This window comes from Dasypus novemcinctus, chromosome X (genome assembly GCF_030445035.2).
Source record: "Dasypus novemcinctus isolate mDasNov1 chromosome X, mDasNov1.1.hap2, whole genome shotgun sequence".
In the NCBI taxonomy this organism is placed as follows: Eukaryota; Metazoa; Chordata; class Mammalia; order Cingulata; family Dasypodidae; genus Dasypus; species Dasypus novemcinctus.
In genome coordinates, this window is record NC_080704.1 from 82,521,100 (window position 1) to 82,542,702 (window position 21,603).

The 21,603-nt window shown below is 39.5% G+C and overlaps 1 long non-coding RNA gene across 1 annotated transcript in view; it reads left to right on the forward strand.

The window, feature by feature from the left end:
• The window catches only part of LOC139438028 (uncharacterized), a 225,086-nt gene that overhangs the window by 196,159 nt on the left and 7,324 nt on the right, over window positions 1–21,603 (forward strand). Inside the window, exon 3 of the long non-coding RNA XR_011647891.1 lies at window positions 20,942–21,526. This is a non-coding gene — a long non-coding RNA (uncharacterized lncRNA). The remainder of the gene's footprint in view (window positions 1–20,941; window positions 21,527–21,603) is intronic.

The following is a 21,603-nucleotide window of genomic DNA, read 5'->3' on the forward strand; positions in this document are numbered from 1 at the left end:
CTCTGGCAAAATGAGAATTCACATATTCCCTAGGAGACTGTCCTACATCAGATTATCCCCTTTAAGTATCTTAAACAGGTAACTTTCCTAATTATATTTTGAAAATTTTTTCTCAGCATTATACTCTCAACCAACACCTGAAAATCTCCTATGTTTGTATGTTGCCTCACCCTCCCCCCAATTTCTTGGGCAATATTAACCATCCACCCATCCCTACCCCCCTCAAGCCTGCAAAGCCCCAGCCAAAGGTAACCCTATGCCCCTATTTTATCCCTTCCTTGTACACATACTTACCTCCAGCTTATCATAGATTTCACCCATGTAGATGTCAGCTTACATCCCTCCTCTAGTCCCCGATTTCCTGTAAGCCTATCTTCCAGTCACTAGCTCTCTGAGGCAGCTTGGTTTACTTAATTCATATCATTGAGGTCATGTTGTATTTGCCCTTCAATGCCTGGGTTGCTTCACTCAACATAAGGTTCTCAAGATTCATCCATGTTATCACATGTGTTTGTAGTGTATTTGTTCTTAAAGCCGAGTAGTATTCCATTGTATGTATATACCACATTTTATTGATCCACTCATCTGTTAATAGGCATTTGGGTTGATTCCAACTTTTGGTGATAGTGAACAATGCTGCTATGAACATTGGTGTGCATATATAGGTTTGTGTCCTTGTTTTCAGTTCTGCTGGGTATATACCCAGCAGTGGAATTGCTGGGTCATATGGCAAATCTATGGTTAGTTTTTTGAGAAACTGCCAAACTGTCCTCCAGAATGGTTGGATCCTTCTGCATTCCTACCAGCAGTGGATGAGTGTTCCCATTTCTTCACATCCTCTCCAGCATTTGTATTCTTGTGTTTTTTTCATAGCTACCAGTCTTATGTGAGTAAGATGGTATCTCTTTGTACTTTTGATTTGCATTTCCCTGATAGCTAGAGATTAGGAGCATTTTTCATGTGCTTTTTAGCCATTTGTATTTCTTCATTGGAGAAGTGTCTGTTTAAATCTTTTTCCGATTTTTTAAATGGGTTGTTTATCTTTTTATTTTCAAAATATAGGTGTTCTTTATATATGCAAGTTATACGTCTCTTATCAGATATATGGTTGCCAAATATTTTCTCCCATTGTGTGGGTTCCCTTTTTACTTTCTTGACAAACTCCTTTGAGGTGCAGAAGGCTTTAATTTTGAGGAAGTCCCATTTATCTATTTGTTCTTTTGCTGCTCATGCTTTTGGTGTGATGTTCATGAAGCCATTTCCTATTACAAGGTCTTGTAAATGTTTCCCTACACTGCTTTCCAAAGTCTTTATGGTCTTGGCTCTTATATTTAGGTGTTTGATCCATCTTGAGTTGATTTTTGTATAAGGTGTGAGATGGTAATCCTCTTTCATTCTTCTACATATGGATATCCAGTTCCCCAGGCACTATTTGTTGAATAGGCCATTCTCTCCGAGTTGAGAGGGTTTGGTGGCTTTATCAAATATTATATAGCTATATATATGAGGTCCTATATCAGAATTTCAATTTAATTCCGTTGGTCTGTGTGTCTCTCCTTATACCAATACCATGCTGTTTTCACTACTGTAGCTTTGTAGTATGTTTTCAAGGCAGGTAGTGTGATTCCTCCAATTTCATTTTTCTTTTTCAATATGTCTTTGGCTATTCGGGGCCTCTTTCCTTTCCAAATAAATTTCATAGTTTTTCTAGTTCCTTAAAGAAGGCTGTGTTGATTTTTATTGGGATTGCATTGAATGTGTAGATCAGTTTTGGTAGGATAGACATCTTAATAATATTTAGTCTTCCTATCCATGAACAGGGAATATTCTTCCATTTATTTAGGTCTTCTTTGATTTCCTTGAACAGTCAGTCTTCTGTAGTTCTCAGTGTATAAGTTTTTTACATCTTTAGTTAAATTTATTCCTAAATATTTGATTTTTTAATTTACTATTGTAAATGGTATTTGTTTCTTGATTTCCTACTGATCTTGCTCATTATTGGTGTACAGAAATGCTACTGATTTTTGCGCATTGATCTTATAACCTGTGACTTTACTAAACTCATTTATGAGTTCTAGAAGATTTGTTGTAGACCTCTCAGGGTTATCTATGTATAAGATCATGTCATCTGCAAATAATGAAATTTTGACTTCTTCCTTTCCAATTTGAATGCCTTTTATGTCTGGTTCTTGCCTCAGTGCTCGAGCAAGTACTTCTAAGACAATGTTAAATAGAAGGGGAGAGAGTGGGCATCCTTGTCTTGTTCCTGACTTTAGAGGGAAGGATTTTAGGATTTCTCCATTGTAAACAATGTTGGCTGTAGGTTTTTCCTATATACTCTTTATCACGTTCAAAAAATTTCCTTGTATTCCGATCTTTTGGTGTGTTTTTATCAAGAAAGGGTGCTGTATTTTTCAAGTGCTTTTTCTGCATCTATAGATATAATCATGTGATTTTTTTCCTTCAATCTGTTTATAGGGTGTATTACAATGATTGATTTTCTTATGTTGAACCATCCCTGCATACCTGGAATGAATCCCACTTGGTCGTGGTGTATAATTAATTTAATGTGTTGTTGAATACAGTTAGCAACTATTTTGTTAACTATTTTTGCATCTAGGCTCATTAGAGAAATTGGTCTGTAATTTTCCTTTCTTGTGGTGTCTTTGTTTGGCTTTGGTACTAGGGAAATGTTGGCACCATAGAAGGGGTTAGGCAATGTTTCTTCTGTTTTGATTTTTTGGAAGAGTTTCAGCAGGATTGGCATTAGTTCTTTCTGGAATGTTTTGTAGAATTCACCTGTCAAGCCATCTGTCCCTGGGCTCTTCTTAGTTGGGAGGTTTTTAATGACTGATGCTATCTCTTTACTTGTGATTGGTTTGTTGAGATCATCAATTTCTTCTTTCATCAATATAGGCTGCTCATGTGTTTCTAGGAATTTGTCCATTTCCTCTGAATTGTCTTTTTTGTTGGAATATAGTTTTTCAAGGTATCCTCTTATGATAGTCTTTATTTCTGTGGGGTCAGTGGTGATATCTCCTTTCTCATTTCTTATTTTGTGTATTTGCATTTTCTCTCTTTTTTTCTTTTTCTTTGTTAGTCTCACTAAGGGTTTGTCAAATATATGAATCTTCTCAAAAAACCAGCTCTTGGTCTTGTTTATCTTTTCACGTGCTTTCTTATTTTCTATTTCATTGTGTTCTGCTCTTATCTTTGTTATTTCTTTCTTCTTCCTGTGGGATTACTTTGTTGTTTTTTTACTAATACCTCCAAATGTGCAGTTAGTTCTTCAATTTTTGCTCTTTCTTCTTTTTTGATGTATGAATTTATGCCTATAAATTTCCCTCTCAGTACTGCTTTTGCTGCATCCCATAAGTTTTAGTATGTTGTGTTATCATTATCATTTGTTTCAAGGTAGTCATTGATTTCTTTTGAGATTTTCTCTTTGACCCATTGTTTTCCTAAGAGTGTGCTGTTTAATTTCCATATCTTGGTGTGAAATCTGGGCCTCTGGCCCTTGCAGATTTCCAGCTGCACTCCACTGTGGTCAGAGATAGTATTTTGTATGATTTTGATCTTTCTTAATTCATTAAGCCTTTCTTTGTGGCCTAGCATATGGTCTCTCTTGGAGAATGATCCATGTGCACTTGAGAAAAATGTATATCCTGCTGTATTTGGTTGTAATCATCTGTATATGTCTATTCGATCCAGCTCCTCTAATATACTGTTCAAATATTTTCTTTGGTGATTCTCTTTTGAGATGTTCTGTCCAGAGTTGATAGTGGTGTATTAAAATCTCCCACTATAATTGTAGATGCATCTATTCTTTCACTTAGTTTTTCTAGCATTTGCCTCACATATTTAGAGGCACCCTAGTTAGGAGCATAAACATTTATGATTGTTCATTCTTCTTGAGAGATTTTCCCTTTCACTAATATCTAGTATCCTTCTTTGTCTCTCACAATTGTTTCACATTTAAAGTCTATTTTGTCTGATATTAAGATGGCTACTCCTGCCTTTTTATTGGTAATTGTTTGCTTGTAAAATTTTTTTCCAACCATTCACTTTCAGCCTCCATGAGTCTCTGGGTCTAAGATGTGTCTCTTGTAGACAGCATATAGATGGGTCATATTTCCTTATCCAGTGTCCCAGTCTGAATCTTTTGATAGGTGAGTTTAATCCATTGACATTTAGTGTTATTACTTTCAAGGAATTATTTATGTTAGCCATATTTTGATTGGACTTGTGTTTGTCATAATTTGTTTGTTTGGTTTTTTTCTTCTCTTTTTGTCATTTTTATTGCTCTTACACTCTCCTCCAACTCTGCCTGTCCTGTTTTTTCCTTTCTTCCTGCAGAACTCCCTTTAGTATTTCTTGAAGGGGAGTTTTCTTGTTGGCATACTCTTTCAATTTCTTTTTATTTGTGAATATTTTGAACTCTCCATCATTTTTGAATGCTAGTTTAGCAGGGTAGAGTATTCTTGGTTGGAAATTTTTTTCTCTTAGTACCTTCACTATATCATACCACTGCCTTCTTGCCTCCATGGTTTCAGATGAGAAAACAGCACTTAGTCTTATGGAGCCTCCCATGTATGTGATGGTTTTCTTTTCTCTTGCTGCTTTTAGAATTTTCTCTTTGTTTTGAGTAGTGGATAATTTGACCAGTATATGTCTTGGTGTGGGCCTGTTGGGGTTTATGATGTTTGGGGTATGCTGTGCTTCTTGGATATGTACATCTGTCTCTTTCAGTAGATTTGGGAAGTTTTCAGCCATTATTTCCTGCAACAGCCCTTCTGACCCCTTTCCCTTCTCGGATGCCTATAATACATATGTTTGAGCGTTTTGCATTGTCATTCACGTCCCTAAGTCCTAGCTGGATTTTTTCTATGTTTTTATCGATCAGTTCTACTATCTGTTTGATTTCTGATGTACTGTCTTCCACATCACTAATTCTCTCCTCTGCCTCTTCTAATCTGCTGCTATTTGCTGCGAGTGTATTTTTGATTTCTTGAACTGTGGTGTTCATTCCCATCATACCTGTTATCTTTTTGCATATGTCTGCAATTTCCTCTCCGAGTGTTTTCTTCATATTGTTAAACTCTTCTTTTACTTCATTAAGTTTGTCTCTGGTATATGTTCTGTGATCTTTAATTACTTGTCTTATGTTCTGCTCCCCTTCCTGGTTTTCAGTTTGTTCATTGGATTCAGCCATGTTTTCCTGATGACTGGTTTGGTTTGTAGTTTTTTGTTGCTGTCTGGTCATCATTTTATCTTGATGGGTTTAATCAGTTCCTTAGCTTCTTTGTCTAGTCTTGGGGATTAATTAGCTGTTGTTCTTGCATCAGTGTTATATTTTCTCTTTGTCGCTTTGTTCTTATTTTAATTTCTTTTTGCTGGCTGAGTTCACTTTGAAGGAAAATATTAGGGCCAGGGAAAGGCAATTGTGTAAAAAAGGAAAATGTGTAAGGTAGTATTGGTAATAAATGCTAACAGAGCAACAATATGAGATCTGGGAGGATGGATATTAGATTCATGTAAGTTGTGTCGCGTTATAGCAGTAAGTAGAGTACCTATAATGAGGTAGTCAACTGAATATGGGAGGAATATAGTATGGATTGAAAAGGCAGTGTTTTCATGAGAGAGGGAAATAGAAAAGAAAGACAATAGTATCAAGAGTGTATAAAAGACAGAAAACAAAACAAAGGTATTAGAAATTAAAAGTTAGACAATTTAAGGACCAAAGAAAGGGAGGTAGAAAAAAGGGGAGACAGTAGATGATAGAGGATATCAAGATGTGGGGGGAAAGGTATAGTGTAGGTGGCCAAAATCAATTCACACAGAAACGAGGCAATGGAGGATGAGGAAACCCAGCAAATGTGAGGTGTTCCCTGCAGCACCTATTGTATAATTAAAACAAAATAAGAAGAAAAAGAGGGAAAAGAAAAATTAAAGGGAAGAAAAAAAGTGGGGGGTGGTGAGCAAAGAAAAGGGAGGGAAACAAGCAAGAAAAAGAAAAGAAAGAGAAAAAATAAAACCCTAAATAAATGAAAAAAGTCCTTGGGGGATACAGTGGGAGAAAAGACTAAGAGATAATGTAATATTAGCAACCAGGACAATAAAAAAGAAAAAAGGGAAAAAGGAAAGAGAAAAAAATGCAAACATCGATGGCTAGGACAATCAAGGATCTCAGATGGACCTCAGGGCATGGTGGATTCAGGGATGGAATGTCTGTGACATTACAGACTCAAGAGGTTTGAATCTTTGGGATGTGGGCCACCAGGATTTAGGGGACTCAGACCTGGCAACCTCAAATCCGGTTACCAGGTAGCCTGGGAGCACCACAGTGCAACACAGCCTTCAGGGATCCCCGCAGCTGGGTGCCAGCCCTATGGCGGGGTGTCACATCCACAAACTCTGACCTATGTGTCTGAACCCCACAATTCACTCACTCACTCGGGTCTCTTCTGTGGCTGTATCACCAATTTGACTTCAGGACACCTCCCACCCTGTAAATCCCCAGATCGGCCACCTTGGGGCACCTCTACACTGCAGCCAATTTAATGATGCAGATCAGTAGCCAGGCCCGGGGGTGGGGCTTCAGCTGGAAACACCAATAACAGAGTCCAAAACTGAAATTCCCATGCTTCCCAAAATATTCCCCTAATTGGTTTCCAGACGTCTCCCACCCTGCCAGTCCCTGAAAGAGTCTCTTGCTGATGTCTCTTTATTGTGAACAATTTAAGTCTGGTGCAGATTGGCAGCCAGCCTTGGGGGGCGGGGCTCTAGCCGGAAGCACTATTATTTGTGTCTGCAATCAAAAATTCCCCGCCTCACAATAAAACTCCCGTTTGTCTCTCCAAATCAGTCTGCGAAGGCCTCCTGCCCTGTTAGCCCCCCAGTAGCCCACTCAGGGCTTATGAATTCCCCAGTACCACAGAGCCTCCAGGAATCACCGCCGCCACACCGATGCCACGGCTCTGCCCACCCCAGGAGGGAGCATCTGGCGTGCTCCCACCTCCGTGTAATAGAGCCTCAATTTTATCTTATACATGAATTTTCTCTGTTACCTTCCCACCTAATCAATGTCCAGACACCTCCTGCCCTGCAAAATCCTGAAACAGCCTGGTCCTGAAGAATTTCCAATGCTGCCCAGCTGCTTCTTTGCAGGAGGGATTATCAGATATGTTCACACAGCCACCATCAACAAAGTGTTTTAGAGAGCTGTAAGAACAAAACCACTGTCAGCCTGGAATAGAAAGGACATGGAAAGGAGAGACTGAAGGAGAAACAGCTTTAAGAGGAAAACCATGGAAGCTGAGATCTGGAATTAGGACATCACCTTGGGCTAAGAGAGGAACCCCACCCATGTGTACAGAGAGGGTGAGTTTGCCTCAGCAGTTGAAGAGTGTGGATGTTCCTGTCCGATGTTCTGGGAGAGTTTTGCTGCCCCAAGGTACAGAGAGGGTGGGACACATTCCCCAAGGATTAGGGTGGTTAAGGTTGGCACCCCACAGGTCTGAGTGGGGTGGACCTGTCCCCCAAAGGTTAGGGAAGGCCAGGTGGTCAACTCATTGCTCTGAGACAGTTGCGCCTTTTTGCCAAAGGTTAGGGGGAAAGTTATCTTCACTTCACTGTGCTAGGAGGCTTAAGCCTCTAACCCAAAGATTGGGTAAGGTGTGGCAATCACCCCAATACTCGGAGGGAGAGGTCTGGAGCTTGGTTGATACCCAGATGCTTGATGAGGATGGAACCAAGAAAATGGTCATTGGGCAAGACTGTGGAAAGGGTGGATCCCCATATGGCCCAAGGAGAAGAAACCATCTTCTTAAGAATGACCTTCAGACTTTGAAAACAAATGGAGGCTGCCCTGCCGGTTTACCTAACTGTAGAGGACTTGTGACTCATGTTTCCCTTCCTATTTCTCCTTATTGTAATGAAAATGTTCATCCCTTGTCTGTCCATTTGTGTATTGAAAGCAGATGAATCGTTTTGTAAGTTTCAGAGGTCTATAGTGGACAGGACTTTGCACGAAGATGAACTGTATTTCTTTAAATTGAATGATTTAGTACTTGCATTGTAACTGATTTAAGGCTTTTTTGAATATTGGAATAACTTTTTGAAATTCAGAGGGTGTAGTGTAGCAGTTTAATGTAATTGATGAATTCCAAAAGAAATTTTGGATTATGTTTGTAATGTGATCTGTATCTGGGCATGATTGAGTTATCATTAGGGCATGGAGTCCCCACCCAGTCCCCACCACATGGTGGGTAGGACTCACAGATAAAAGGCATGGCAAAGGACAGAGTTGGAGCTTTTGATGTGGGAATTTCTGATGTTAGAGTTTGATGCTGAAGACCCAGGAAGTCAGTCTCCAGAGGAAAGAGAAGCCAGCACCAGGAAGGAAGGAACCTTGAACCAGAGAAAAGCAAGCCCCAGGAATGTAGGAACCCAGGAAGCCTGAGTCCTCACAGACATTTTCAGCCATCTTGCTCCAAATAGACTTTGGTGGGGGAAGTAACTTATGCTTTATGACCTGATATCTGTAAGCTCCTACCCCAAATAAGTACCCTTTATAACACCCAGCAGATTTTTGGTATTTTGCATCAGCTGACTCTGGCTGACTTATACACATGTGCATGTGGTGCCCCAGGTCAGTGGTTTTAAAAATCTTTCCCCCTACTCCTTCGGAATTTTGGGGGAGGGGTTCCAGCAGTTTGCTGTTCTGACTGGTTGCCCCACCTGTCATTTGTTAGAAAGCCAATGATGAGGCCTTTTGAGGGTATCTGGGGCTTTCTCTTGGCCCCAAATGGGATTCTCATTCCAAATGAGATTCTTATGGCTGGGATCTCATGGGATCCCACAGGAGATTTCTGGGCCAGGTCTCACAGACATGTGGTCTGCCAGCTATATTGTCTGTTTGCCATATTGTCTGTTATCTGTGTTTTCTGCTGACCCTGTTGTATATTGGCCGTGTTGTATGCTGAGCCTCAGCTGTGACCCAAGACTTCCTTTTCCCTATAGTAACCTGCCTCAAAGCCCCTCTCAGAGTGTTTATACCCTTATTATTAATGAGGCACTGAAAGGTGATGGATTCTTTTGTAGCTAATTCCTGATGTTTAGGCGGAGTAGACCCTAACTGACAATTCTATTGTGGTGGAGGGAACACAGGTCTGGTACCCTGGTTGGACTGGATGAAATCCTCACATAACTAATAAGGTGCTGATTCTGTAAGAAATAAACTTAATTAGAATTTTAAAGATACATGTTCCCACTTAAAGGATAAAGAAAATGGTGGTAGGTGGGCCCAGAAAGTGATCCAGCCATGACATACTGGACCACAAGTGTGAGAAAACCCAAGTGACTTCAGAGGGTACATCCTCCCTAAGTTGATGGGAAACAGCATTCTTCCTTGAATTATTTTACACTGTTGGTTAATTCTAGGGAGAGATTGTGGTAGGCCTGCTGGGTTTGGTATAAATTGCCAACCCCAGTTCCCACAGCAGTGGTTATGCCTCGAACAGGTAGGGTAGGTATTATGAAAGGCACTACCCTAGATATAAACTCACAAAGACAGAATAGGCAACAAGACAAGCATAAAGCAAGCAAACTAAAGATAGTACTTAAGAGAGCCATTCTTTTGTCTTATAGGCACTTTCATTACTTAGAAAATGAATTAATTTTACCAGGACTTTTCACATGTTCAATATCCCTCTGCATATGATCTGGAATAGAAAAAATATCATCATATTCATCAAGCATATAAATAGAGTACTTAATACTACTTAATGTACAATTTCCTCCTGAGCCACATTTAATAGATCTAATCTCCAGGTTTGCAATAACATACATGTTATCTCTCCATGGGAGCAGGCCATAATGTCAATTGTGGTTTTTAATTTCTACTCACATTACTCTGGCAATTATTGCTTTGCTTGGTGTGTCCTTCACACAGCCAGTATGCTGCAGCACTGTTGACCCTAGACAGAAGCCAGGAAGGCAGGCTCTTGTATTTCATTGGTCTGGTGCATAGCACTCTTCAGCACTGTGAAACATAGACAGTCTGGAGGGAATGTCATTTTACAGCTTGCCATATTGAACCATTCCTGGATGTTGCAAGCATCTGAAACTGCAACATCCTCTCCATCCACTTCAGGAGCATGTTCAGAGATGTAATCAATACTTTCATTGTTTAATGGTTTGCAGTGACTGGCTGAGCCAATAACTCAAATTCAGAGGCACCATACAGGGTATTTAGGCCGGGTTTGAATGCACAAGAGCGTTTGACAGTATTGAAGTCTCTCTCTCTTTTTTTTTTTTTTTTAGGTATGGGGGCTCAGGTATGAACCTGAGACCTTATATATAGGAAGCCAGCCCTCAACCACTAAGCCACATTGGCTTCGCTAAGTTGGTTGTTTTTATTTTTTTATTTTTAGGAGAGACCAGGGACCAAACCCAGGACCTCCCATGTGGGAAGCAAGCATTCCACTGCTTGAGCCATATCCATTCCCTAATGTATCTTTCAATCTTTATACACTTTATAAACACTTCCAATGCAGTGTATAACATATCAATGAACCTATTTTTGTACTTTTGATGGATGTAGGATGACCGAATACCTGAAAGTAACTTGTTTCTCTCCATGTTGCTAGGATACAAAGAAAAGAATTGTATGTAAATCAGAAGGTAATGAGGTGCAACCCTCTCTTTGTACCAAATTCTGCTTTTGATGGTTAAGAATATCCTGTTGAAGCAATGAAGTATGAAAACCAGCTTCAACTAGTTGGCCAGACCTGCAGAGAAGCAGCCCCTTCCTTGCTGTTCTCACTTCAACTTGCTTAATTAACATAGTAGCTAGGGAAACTCACAGTGACTCTGAATGATGGAGCTCAGAGCTCAGGGACTGGAGCCTCCCACCAAGTATCCTCATCCTGGAACAAGAACCCTGGGTAATTGTGACAGTGGAAGGGAAGCAAGTAAAGTTTTTCATGAATACAGGATATACTCACTCAGTAGTTAAGGAACAACTAGGCCCTCTTACTAAAAAGGAAACCACCATTTCTGAAGCTATGGGAAAAACTTCACAACCACAGTTTTTAGCCCCTTTAAGCTGCCAGATTGGAAAAGACTAGGCTCATCACCAATTTCTATACATACCTGAATGTCCAATCCCCCTATTAGGAAGGGATCTTTTAACTAGACTTTAAGCAGAAATCACTTTTTAAAAAGGATATCTAAGTGTGAGAGTCCCAACAAACCAAGCATGGGCCCTCCAGGCTGCTGTCTTAGCTGAAGCAGGAGAGCATGAAGAGAATAACTATTCCCTTCAAATAGACTCTCAGGTAAATGCAGAGTTTTGGGCAACAGGACTCCCCAGCCAGGCTGCATGTAAAAATCCAGTAAAAGTACAGTTAAAACCACATGCCCAGCCAATTTGCATCAAGCAGTACCCACTTCCTTTTAAAGGAAAAATGGGGTTAGCTCTGATAATTTAATGGCTATTGGCCATGGGACTGATTCAAACTTGTAGATCATCATATAACACTCCAGTTCTACATGCTTTAAAAGCCTGGTACAAGTGGAGAGTACCAGTTTGAAATTTAAGGGCTATAAATAAAATAGTTGAAGTTATCCACCCAGTTGTGCCAAACCCATATACCTTGCTTACTACTCTCAGTGCAGAAAATGAATGGTTTTCAGCACTAGATTTAAAAGATGCCTTCTTTTTTTTTGTTTTTTTTTTTAAGATTTATTTATTTATTTATTTATTTCTCTCTCCCCCTGTTGTCTGCTCTCTATCCATTTGCTGTGTGTGTTCTTCTGTGTATGCTTGCATTCTTGTCAGGTGGCACCAGAAATCTGTGTCTCTTTTTGTTGCATCATCCTGCTGTGTCAGCTCTGTGTGTGTGTGGCATCACACCTGGGCAGGCTGTGCTTTTTTCACATGGGACATCTCTCCTTGTGGGAAGCACTCCTTGCATGTGGGGCTCCCTATGCAGGGGACACCCCTGTGTGGCATGAAACTCCTTGTGCCTGGCAGCACTGTGTGTGGGACAGCTCACCCCATGGGCCAGGAGGCCCTGGGTACTGAACCCTGGACATCCTATATGGTAGGCAGATGCTCTTATCAGTTTAGCCACATCTGCTTCCCTGAAAGATGCCTTCTTTTGCTCTTCTGGATAGCTCCTCTCAACAAATTTTTGCCTTTGAGTGGGAAGAACCAAGTGCAGGACATAAGCAACAATATACCTGGATTGTGCTGCCCCAAGGGTTCAAAAATTCCCCAATCATTTCTGGTGAACAATTAGTCCAGGACTTGTGAGAGACAGTTATGTTAAATGGGCAATATCTTCAGTTTGTAGACGACATTTTAATTGCAAGCCCAACCCAAGAAGCATGTATTAAAGATACAATTGAAATGCTAAATAGCTTAGCACTCTTAGGGTACAAAGTCTCAAAGAGTAGAGTACAGTTAGTCCAGAAATCAGTCTAATATAGCCTGTGCATGAATTCAAACTTATCTAATTCTGTATCCAAATGTGTCTATTTTCTAGAAATCCAATTAAGTGTTATAGGCCCTAAAGGCTTTGAATATTCAGAAAGGATGTAGACTGAATGTATATTCAAAGTTATATCCAGACAGAATATTGGTGATATGTTAATTCAAGCTTAGTTGGTATTCAAAAAAATGGTTAAACCCTAAAACACTAATGAAGAAAGACTTTTTGACCCCTAAACCTCTCCTGGCTCTGCCACGTGTGTCTCTTGTATAAAAATAACCTAAAACCCCTATTCTGGGCTCAGCTTTTTGGATAGGAGTCTACTGGGCCTGGCTGGTCTTAATAAATCTTCCTTCTCAGAGATTCTTGAGTCCTAGCCTTCAGTACACAATCACTGAATCCTCTCTGCTTCTACTACATTTCCTGGGGGTTCATCCAGGATTGCAATGAAGGCCAGAGATGGCAGGATTTCTTTGCCCCTTTTGGACACCTCTGAGGAAGCTGGGAGGACCCAGGTGAATTGCCAGCTCAGGGTGCCCCTGGACCCCTTTTAGTCCAGAAAGAGGTTGTGGACTCTGCTGGAGCCCTCCCAGGAAAAAAACAGATGTATTGAAGGGTCTAAAAGGAAATCCTGAGAATGAAACAGGAGCTCCGCATGCCAGATGGGTAAGACCCCCTGGGGCATAGTGTAAGAAAAGCCTAACTGTAAATGTTAGAAGGGGGGCCTGATCAACTCCCAAGGAGTTCCTAGTATCCCCAAAAGTTTAGATGTAAGCCATCTTCTCCATGTCTGAAAAGAAAAAAAAAAAGCCTGATACTTAGTTTTAGCTGACTGTGGGTTGGCATCTGGTTTATCTGCACTAAGATAGTGAAAATTTGGTTACAGTGGAAGAGGCATTGATGGGTTTAAGTCCCACTCCCTATCTCACTTTAAGAAAAAGGCCTGCTGCCTCTTGTGCCTTTATTTTGGCTGCTCTCCTCTCTCCCTTTCTCTCCACAGCCATAGAAAATGAGGCATCAGTATCCCAGTGCTTTACACTAGGATGCATCCTGAAGAATTGGCCTAAATTTGACAGATCTTGGTTACAAAAAAATGAATTGGTTTTTGTGATAAAGCTTAGTCTGAATATGCATTGAGCAATGGAGAAATTTGGCCAGAAATAAGTCTTTTAATTTTAATGCTGGATTGCAATTGAGCTCGTTTTATAAACAGCAAGTGTAGGCAAAGAGCCCTGTTAGAAGTTCCCCCTCACTAAGCTTGCAATAATTAACTAGCTGTAACTCACTCCCCCTGATATGTGTTAAAGAAAGATAAGCCCCCTGCTTCCATAGCCTATGATGGTACTTCCCAAAAATTAAACAAAGAAACCTCTTAGAAATAGAAGTAAAAAGCAAAAAGCTCAAAAATGGCCATACAGGAGAAATAAAAATTATGAGTCAAATTGATGAGCTTTTTGTTTCTGTCTCTGTGTGCCATGGCTCTTTAGTGTTTGTCATTTACTCAATGGCAGTGTATGTTTTCATGCCTCTGGATAGTGGTATTGAATTGTGTGAAATGGTGAAACTTGCTTAGGCTGGAACTCTGGGACACCAGGTCAGTTAACTAAAAGGGTGTCTATTCATTCTTTCTTGAATAATAAAAATGGCTTCTGGCATTCCAGCAGGCTCTCCATGGGGCCTCTTCTCAGGAATTGGGAAATTCTACCTGCTGTTGGTTCATATGGCCAAAGAGCAGCCTCTGTGTGGAACTCTGAACTCCACTTAAACTGTCATAAAAAAGGGGGAGGGGGGGGACACAGATAGATTTGAGACCCAGAAACCTCATGTCATATCTCCTTAAAAAAAGGAGGAAATAAGCATCAATCTTCTCTGTTCAAACTCAGTCATGCCTATAAAATGTGTGAATAGTGATGAAAATAAAGAAACTTCATATGCCATCAATTAAGGTAAAAAATTCCTAGAAATGTTAAAGATATAAAATTCTTCTGTTTTAATTTGTGCATAACTTTGTGTTCAACTTTGAAATCCATGTTTGATTTTCTCAGTTTGCTTGTGCCTAGGAAATCAGATTTGGGGTTCACCTGTTACAAGTTGGATAATGGTGAAAGGTAACCTAAAAATGAATCTTTAAATGCCAGACTGTTTAGCTAGTGGATTTAATGCATAAATCACAAGTGAAATTTATTTAATTGCTGGAAAAGCAAGAAAATGACACAAAGTTGTTATGAATAAAATTGTTTTAATTGCTTAGTTAATAAACAAAAGTGCCCAAGTTGATTTTAAGTAAAAACTTTCTAGAAACTAAGAGTTGAAATCATTGTGTAAGTACCTTTATATATAAGATAGTAAAAAAAATAATTACTGAAATTATTACACTGGAGTAGATGTAGACTAGATTTCAGCTATTGTAATGGTAATCCTAAACTAATTTACCTTTGTTTATGGCTACTTCAAGTCTATCTAGTACTTACTATAGGAATGGTAATTATAACTTAAACTTATCTTTAATTATGGTTATTTTATAACTAAGTTCACCTCTCCCCTAGACTTCAACAATTGTGATGATAATCATAAACCAAGTTTGCCTTTGTTTATGGTTACTGCAAGTCTGGCCTCACCCCTTGCCTCTGCTTATGGTTCTGAAGAAAAGAAAAATTGTATCATAGCCTTGGAAAATTTTGGTTATAAGCCATTAATTAAGAAAGCCACAAAGAGGGGAATTGTGAACCCCTAGTCTGGAGAAGTCCACCAAAAAAAAAAAAAGCCTTCAGGGAGATCTTTCAGGTGTTGTTTTACAGTTGAACTTGTTTTGTGAAAAAATGAAAATTTTAAGTAAGTTGTGTTTCTGGGTCAAACTATTCATGCCTGCCTATTTGCTCAGCATATATCTTCATACATCAGGATAATATTATCAAATTAACAAATAATTATTGAAAAACTCAATTCAAATTGTTAAAAATTAAATATGCAGTTATATATGTAATAAATATTCCTAGAACCTAAATTAGGTTAAGCAGGATGGAAAGGTCATATAAAAATCTGAATATAGAAACTATTGGAAAAGGAAAAAAAAATTCTTTGTATAAAATATAATAGTTTCAATTTATTTAACTTGGGTGTTATCTCTTTGTTTTATAAATTATCAAGTTAATAAATTAACATTGTATGTATTAAGTCTTTAACGTGATAAAATTCTAAGTTCATATCTAATTAAATTAAGCTACAGAAATGTAGATCTTCCCTCTCTTAAAAGCATAAAGTAAAATCCATCAGGTGCTAATTGTAATCTAAAGTAAATTAACCAGTCTATGTAGTTGTGTTTAATTATAAAAAGTTTGTAAGAGCATCTTCCAAATTGAAGCATTTGAATGGCTAGTTCTAAAAAATCATTAATAATTAAAAACCTAAATTGATGTTAACAGCAAAAAGTAACTTCATAGCAATGAAACCTGTCTGAAAGTCACCTCAATGTGCATATTCAAGTGTGTTAATGAAAAGTTACCTTGGTTCCATTGGGAATCTTCAGTTTCTATTTTAAAAGTGGGAAAAATAGTTTCTCCTCTACTGCTAAAGTAACATACCTGTGTAATTAACATCTTCATAGTAAAAGTTCAGAAGTAAAAAGCAAAGTACTAAAAGTTCATTTAATATATAATACGTTGCATTAGAAATGTTTAAAAGATATATAAAAATCAAGAGATAAACTTCAGCATTTTCAAACTCTCATGCATTCAAACCAGGCATCCAATACATTGCAGGTTCCTTCTCCATATTTTTTATTGGCTAGGTTGGTCACTGACTCCTAAAACAATCAAGGTATCTACTACATCTCTGGTCATGCTCCTGAAGTGGATGCAAACTACATTGCAGTTTCAAACTCCTGCAGCAGCCAATGATGGCTCAGTACAGCCAATGTAAAATGGATATCACCTCCAGACTGGCACTGCTTCATAGTGCTGAAGAGTGCTATGCACAAGGCCAGTAAAATACTGGAATCTACTTTCCTAACTTTTCTCTAGTGTTAACGGTGCTGCAGCTTCTGTGAAGAACATATGAAGTGGAGCAATGAATACCAGAATACTGTGAGTAGAACTTAAACACAATTGGTAGTATAGTTTGCTCCCAAGGAGAGATAACCTATATGGTATTACAAACCTGAAACTTGAACCTATTAATTGCAAAGTGCCAGTTCACCAGAAGCACCTGACAGAACACACATGTGCCAGTCATTGGACAGCCTGAGATACCTCTTCAAAAGACAAAGCTAAGTAGTGTCTATGTCAAAATCAACTGTTTCCTCTAACTCCATCACAAATGCCTATTGCTAGAAAAAAGACAAACCAGACTTCCCTTTTAAAACCTTGCCTCTTGGGAAGCAGCTGTGATGCAATCAGTTGGGTTCCTGTCTACCATATTGAAGGTCCTGGGTTTGCATTCTGGGGCCTCCTTATGAAGGCAAGGAGAACTGATGGCCTGTACCCACAGAAAGCTGATGGCCCATGCCCAAGGAGAGCTGACAATCCATGCCCATGGTGAGCTGGTGCAGCAAGATGACACAACAAAGGGAGACAAGCAGACACAGAAGAATGCACAGTGAATGGACACAGAGAGCAGACAGCAATCAAGTCACATGGGGGGGAATAAAAAAGAACAAAAACCTTGCCTATTTTCTTGTACTGTAGCATAACTTAAAAGAGAAATGCCTCTTCTCATTACTCTCCTCTAACATAGGAACTGGGATTGACAATTTATACCTAACCCCATTGTCTTTTGCAATTTCTCTCTAAAGATAACCAACAGCATAAAATAACTCAAAGAAAAATACTGTTTCCCACCAACTTGAGGAAAATGCAGTCTTTGCAGGCACCTGACATTTTCTGCTTTTGTGCTCCAGTGTCCTCTTAGTGCAACCATATATTCTCAAAATTCTAATTGTTTATTTCTTTCAGAATCAACATCTTTTTGGCCATATGAAAACTTAATTCAGCTTCACCCAGGATGCCAGATCTGTCTTCCTCCAACTGAGATAAGATAGAGTTTCACCCCTTGTCAGGTAGGGTCAACTGCCCCTGACCAGCAGGAAGTAGCTACAGAAAAAGATCATCTCCCTTCAGCACCCCCTTTAAAATTAAAGGTGTAAAGTCTCTAAAAGAAAAAAATAGGACAGGCTAGTAAGATAAAAAATCAGTAGACAGATCTGGAACCTAGCAAAAAATCTCCCCAAGATTCCACCACTCAGAAGAAGACTTCCTCCAAAAACTAAGAGAAACCCTGGATGTTCCCAGATACTTTATCATTAAGCCCTCCTGAAAAAATTAATGGTAAAAATGAGCATTCAAGATGGTGAACAACTGAAACTCCTCCCATCCTCTCATCATACTTCCCTGCTTCCTCCCCTTAATAATAACTAAAGTACATGATTTAATAAATAATGCAATAAGAACACACAGCCCACCTCATAACTCTGAAAATAGTGATGCCAAAGCTTAACAAACTTAAGCAAGGCATTAAAGGGGGGATATAATATAGCCTGTGCATTCAAACTTATCTAATTCTGTATCCAAGTGTGCTTGGCTCCTAGAAAGCCAATTAAGTGATATAGGTCTGATAGGCTTTGACTATTCAGAAAGGGTTTAGACTGAATGTGTGTTCAAAGTTACATCCAGATGGAATGTGTGTGATATGTTAATTCAAGCTTATCTGGTATTCAAACACATGGTTAAACCCTAAAAAACTAACAAAGAAAGTCTTTTGACCCCTAAACCTCTCCTGGCCCCACCAAATGTGTCTCTTGTGTAAAAATAACCTAAAACCCCTACTCTGGGCTCAGACTTTTGGACAGGAGTCTGCCAGGTCTGACAGGTCATAATAAGTCTTCCTTCTCAGAGATTCCTGAGTCCTAGCCTTCAATACACAATCACTGAATCCTCTCTGTTTCCACTACAAGTCTGCTATCTTGGGTTTGAGCTAAAGAAAGGAACAAGGACCCTGACTACTGCTAGAGTAAAAGCTATTTTAGAAATAAGAAGCCCAAAGAGCCATCATCAACTGTGGGGATTTTTAGGCGTGGCTGGGTTCTGCCAAATCTGGATTCCAAATTTTGGGTTAATAGCTAAATCCCTGGACATGGCTTTGGATGGTGGGAATGGAGAGGCTCTCCATTGGACCTCTGAATGTGAGCAAGCCTTTTGCCAACTGAAGAGGGAGCTAATGGGTGCCCCTGCTCTGGAATTACCAAATCTCAGAAAACCTTTTCATTTATTTGTCCATGAAAAACAAGCTGTAGCCCTTGGAGTATTAACCCAGAAATTGGGAGGTGAGCATCATCTGGTAGTGTACTTCTCAAAATTGCTAGACAATACTGCAAAAGGGTGGCCAGCATGTTTAAGAGGTGTTGCTGCAACCTGTGTCTTACTACTGGAAGATTAAAAATTTACATTAGGACAGCCCCTCACCATTCATACTCCCCCCATTGAGTACTCACACAACCTGAAGGAAAAGGAAATCTTTTGCTAACCCAAGGGAGGCTTGGAAAATATCAAGCAGCACTCCTAGACAACCCAGAAGTTAAATTAAAAGTTTGTGCAACCTTAAATCCAGCTTCTCTACTGTCATCAGGTACTGAGGAAATACCTATTCATGATTGTATAGAAACTTCTCTACTAAATCCAGATTTAGAAATCTTCACTGATGGAAGTAGCTTCATTGAAGGAGGTATTCAAAAAGCTGTATATGTGCTTGTAACTGTGGGGGAAGTACTAGAAACTGCACCACTTCCCCCAGGGAGCTCTGCACAAGAAGCTGAGCTCGTTGGTCTTCTTAGAACCCTCCAAAGAGGGGACGGAAAAAGAGTGAACATTTACACTGATTCAAAATATGCTTTTCTTATCTTGCATGCACATGGGCCCATTTGGAAGGAGAGAGGACTTTTGCCATCTGAGCAGAAAGACATTAAACATGCCACACAAATAACTGAACTTTTAGAAGCAGTAAAACTACCTGCAGAAGTAGCTGAAGTGCACTGCCAGGGACATCAAAAGGGAGATGTAGCCCTAGTAGTCAGGCAAGCAGACCAAGCAGCAAAAGAGCCTGCAAGAAAAGGCTACCCTCCTATTCAAGTAGCTGCACTCATTAAACCCCAGATTCCTCAACACATAGAGGAAGTTTTCTCTCAGATCTATACCCCTGCAGACCTTGAATGTGCAAGAGAATGGGGTTTTTAAGAAAATTCAGGAAAAAAAAAAAACACACAGAAAAAGTGGTAAGTGGCTGAAAAATAGCCAAGAACAATTTTATCTGTCTGAAAATTTAGTATATTCCCTAGTCTCTTACTATAACCAAACCACACATTTGGGACAGCAAGCACTGCATAGCCTTCTTCACCAACTGGTGGTGGGACCTCACCTTGCTCAAGCAGTGCAGAAAATCTCTAGCCAGTGTCTTACTTGCCAGAAAAACAACCCAAAGGAAACATCGTGGACACAAAGTTGAGGGCTTGCCCTGGCCAAAGATTGGCAAGTAGACTTCACAGTAATGCCAAAAACCACAGGAAATTATAAGTATCTTTTGGTATTTGTAGACACTTTTTCAGGGTGGGTGGAAGCCTTTCCCTGCCTCACAGAACAGCATTCCAGAGTAACTAAATTCCTCCTCCAGGAAATCATCCTGATGCTTGGACTGCCCCAAACAATTCAGTCATATAATGAACCTTTTATTTCAGCCATGGTACAGGGTGTCAATCGGTGTCTTGGAATTAAGTGGAAATTACATGCAGACTGGAGACCTGAGTCATCAGGAAAGGTGGAAAGAATGAATTATACTTTGAAGAAAACCTTAAGAAAAATTTGTCAAGAAACACAGTTGAAATGGACAGAAGCACTTAACCTAGCTCTCCTTCGGTTTAGGGTGACCTCTATAAGAGTACTTGAGCTTAACTCAAGTCCTTTCGAGCTTATGTATGGAAGGCCTTTTCTAAGTAACCCAAAGGAAAAACTGAATTCACCAGCAACCTTAGAGGGAGCCCTCTATAGGTGGGCTTTGCAGTTAGGAGAGCTCTTTACCACCATGCATACATATACAAATACACACCTAAAATACCCCAATAACCAGCCTCTCCACCCCTTCTCAGTCAGGGATCAAGTTCTTTTAAAAAGTTTGGAAAAATGAACATCCTGAAGATCAGCTTAAACCCAAATGGGAGGGACCTTATACAGTACTATTAACCTCTCATTCTTCTCTTAAATTACAGGGAATCAAGCCCTGGGTCCATCATACCAGAACAGAACCTTACTACTTATCAGGACCAGCAGATAAAGGAGGTCCTGAGCCAGAGCTCACAACAGAGCATGAAGCAAAATATGAGATGGAGCCAGTTGAGAACCTGTGGTTCTTGTTCAGGAAGTAAAAAACTCTACCGAATTCTAATCTTGTTCTTTCTTCTACAGGACCTGCCAGTAACTAGCCCTGAGGGAAGATATCACTCACACATATTTTGAAGATCATCCAAAACCTCTGCAATAGAACCAAGTGTTGGTACTGTATAAATTTGCAACATCAATATCAAGCGATGCATGGGCCAACTATATTATGGAATGCTTCAATCAATCTACACCTTGAAAGCAGCAGTCAGGAAAGCCCACTTAAACAAAGTTCATTTGATCCACTTGTGCAGCACCTAAGTGCTACACATCAAATTGTTGCAATGCTTCCAATAATTGGAGAAATGTTTACTGTAGATAAAAGTAATCATAGATATAGCATGTGCGTTTTAGCCAACTCTACAAGGCCTGGACCCAAATTTGGCTCACTGCACCCAAATCAATGTAACTTGACTGCCTGGGTATCCCCCCAAAATGTTAAAAGCAGAAGTGCAAATATTTATACTATAACTACCAGCTCAACAAATTACCATCGTACTTTGCTTTTTAAGAACTTGGGATCTCAAATTCTTAAGAAACAACCATATATTCATGCTTACATAGGAAATTTAGAATAAAATCTAACAAGCTTTTATAAAGGCAAACCCCAAGGTATGTATAACATCTTCATTAACACCACAAATGATCGAAGTTGTAGGTAACTGAACTCTTTCTATGTAAATCACCCT